We start from the raw sequence: 3,396 nt of genomic DNA, 5'->3' as shown, positions 1-3,396 counted from the left end.
CAACTGCACCAGCAGTTAAGTAGAAGCAGCGTTCTTCTCCAGCGCAGCTCTCCGACTCCATGTCGCCGCCAAGAAGCTAACCGGCCGTCAATGGTCAACCCGCCTAGCTTGGCTTCAACCGGAGGGTAGCAGCGGTGGCCTTACTTGGACCCGAGCAGCGGCGACCTACCGTGTTCTACTCTTCCTCGTTTTCTGTGTGGCGTGGCCTCGTTGGCAGTGGGGCGGGGCCTCGGCGGAGCCGGCGATGTCCTCTGTCTCGTTGCCGGCGGGCGGTGCCTCAGCGGAGCGGTGGAAATCCTCCCCCACGTTGCCGGCAGGGTAGGGCCTCGGTTGAGCCGGTGATGTCCTCTGTCTCGTTGTTGGCGGGGCGGGGCCTCAGCGGAGCCGGCGGTGTCCTCTGCCTCATTGTTGGTGCCGCGGGGCCTCGGCGGAGCAGGGCGTCGACTACGCCAGTGGAGCGGGGACTCGTCGGAGCCGGCATTGTCCTCTGTCTCATCCTCGGTCTCGCCAAACAGCGCCCCGCCTGCTTCATCACCCTCTTTGCTAGCCTCTTTGTAGGCGGCCGCAGCCTCCGTCACCCACATGCGGTACTGCCAGTGCTCGACGTGGCCCTTGCGGGCGGAGCGGTACGAGTCGAGCAACGCCTGCTGCTCCACCCGCTCCGCGGTGATCTGCTCCTCCACCTGCAGGTGCTCCTGGAGGAGATGCTGGTTGTAGGCGGCGTCGGCCTGTGCCTCCCGGAACTGCTCCTCACGCATTTGCCTCACCCTGTTCGTATATTGGGCACGAGCCTCGCCAATGGTCATGGTGCAATGCACCGGCGAGGATGGCATGGAGGAGGGGGTTGGCTCCGGATCGTCGACTACCATGTTCTCCATTGGGATGTCGTCGTCCTCCGGCTACCTGCCGGCCAGCCGGTCGGCAGCAATGGCTGCCATCTCCTTGTGGTCCATCGTCCGCCCGTCCCGAAGAGCGCTGGAGCGCGAGGAACCCATGGTGGGAAGTAGTGGTGTGGACAGGAGAAAGGGAACGGATGCGGATGACTGCGGCTATGGCCGGGGCAGCAGTTTATATAGCAATGGTGGGCGGGCGGAGGGACGGACGTGTGGCGCCGGAGTAGCCACCTCGGCAACCGCGTATCATTAATGTGTGCGACAGATGGAAGGATGGACGACACTTGTGTCGTTTGAAGGCGGAGCAATCGCCTGCACCGGGAAGCGGGGCGGCCGGTGCTGACTGTTTCGGGCGGAAAGCGCGCGCGGGCGAGGAGATGACTTTACTTGGATAGGATGACAATGGGGACCTACCAGGTCCATAGTCTCACGTACGCAAGTGCCTCCTTATTATATATATAACTATAATTTATTTTGCTTCCTCCTGGTTTCCTAACATCACGGTCCCACACCATTGTCAACCTATGTACTCCCTCCTTTCCGGTATATAGGGCTTATCTCAAAATTTTAGTTTTTCCATTTTATAAGGCTCAATTTGGTTGTTTTCCCTCACATGTTCACATTCCAAGGTGCATTAAATCATTGCATGCAAGTATTAAGAGAAAATTGACCAATGCATGTACTTTATGCATGCATGCATTGTAATTAACGCATTGATAAACATATTTTTTTGAGGATAAGAAGAGCATTAATTAGCTGCTTTTGCAGAACTACAAAAAGTATTCCACCACTCGCCATCTACCATGATTGGTGAGATTTTTGAATTGAGCATTATAAACCGGAAAGGAGGGAGTAGTCAATAAACGAGAGAATTGCACCAGAAGCGGCCGACAGCTGGGACCAAGCAACTCGAGCAGTATTTGTGTTTTTGAGGTTTTAGCACTGCAGAGTTTTTCGATGATTACCCCAGATATTATTTTTTCTCCTCTGAACAACAATGAAAACATCGCTGCGGGTATTAACTAGGCGGGCTGTGGCCCGTCTAGCCCAGGCCAGATATCCAGCCCAGATATTAATTTTTTTCAAGCTGAAAATGGCTAGCCCAGCTATACTTTTTTTGAGGAATACCCAGGCAAGGTCAAGTTGTTATTCTCCGCCTTGCTGGCTGCAAATCTTTCCTAGGAGGGATGCATTAGGATTAACAAGAAAATGGGCTTTAAGAAATAATAAATGGGATGTAATTATAAAAACTGGGTAGTAACTATTAATTGTTGCGAGCGCAATGTTTCGTTGGATTTTTACGTAATAAAAAATTATATTGATATTGTATTTAATCTGACTAGAAATTTCGGGATAAAAAATATTCGGATCCCATCAAAATGTGGGAAATTTTATTGAATTCTGTTTTGAACGGTTGATTGAAATGGGCTGTACTTTTAACAAACTGTAAATGGGTTGTAGTAAATTGCATTACAATTCAAAATTGGCTACACATTCTTACAAATCTCAAATGGGCTATAAGTTCTGTGCCACACACTTCTAGCCTTAATAAGTTGACGTGTCCCCTAAAAAACAGAGTTGACGCGTATGCAAGGCTTTGTCAACTTATAGTCAACACACGGTTCTAGCAGCAGTGGCCGTTGGATGTCCATCCAACGGATTCCGTGCTTCTTCTTCAATCTCGGATTTCTAGCTTCACCCGCCCAAAAAATGATTCCTCCCCCTGACATCTGGGGCACACCGTTTCGGAAGCTGACATGTGGGCCTACTAAGTTGACGTACCAAGGGCTTTGTCAACTTAGTCAATATAAACGATTCTAGCTGCAGTGACCGTACGATGTCCATCCAACGACCATCGTGCTTCTTGAACCTCTGGTCTTCTTGCTCCAGCCGCCCAAAGCAGCGCCGGTCGTGCCGCCTGCTCCTGCCTCCCGTGGACGGATCAGCTGCCGCGGAGGCCTCACCGCCCCCTACTACTCCCACCGCTGGCCAGGCCATCCCTCCACTCACCCACACCCCATGTTATTCTGCGGCGACGGCGGCGCAGCCGAACCAGTGAACCCTCGTACTCCTCTCCACGTGTGCATCCACTACCGCATCTTCCCCGGCTCCGCGTCATCCACTTCCTAGGCCTCGCCGTTGTCCACCGCCGTGGTCCTCTCGGCGCGGCGTGGTCAACGTGGTCAAGGAACGACTTCCATCGGACGTGGACTGTACGTGGAGAGGCTGACAGTTGGGTCCATGGTAGCTGCAAGGAAGTGCCTCCTTATTACGCGCAAAATAATTATTCCTCCACCTGACAGTATGGACCCACCAGACCGGGCACCGTATTTCATGAAAAAAAATGATTCGCCCCCTGACTGCTGGGACCCACGAGCTACATCTTCGCACGCAAGGAAGTGCGTCCAAAAAAACGATTCGCCCCCCTGACTGCTAGGACCCACCAGCTACATCTTCGCACGCAAGGAAGTGCGTCCGAAAGAAAACGATTCGCCCCCCGACT

The sequence above is a fragment of the Triticum dicoccoides genome, chromosome 6B (assembly GCF_002162155.2).
Source record: "Triticum dicoccoides isolate Atlit2015 ecotype Zavitan chromosome 6B, WEW_v2.0, whole genome shotgun sequence".
Classification (NCBI taxonomy): domain Eukaryota; kingdom Viridiplantae; phylum Streptophyta; class Magnoliopsida; order Poales; family Poaceae; genus Triticum; species Triticum dicoccoides.
The sequence above is the reverse complement of the archived record's forward strand: the minus strand, read 5'-3'. Positions refer to the sequence as shown.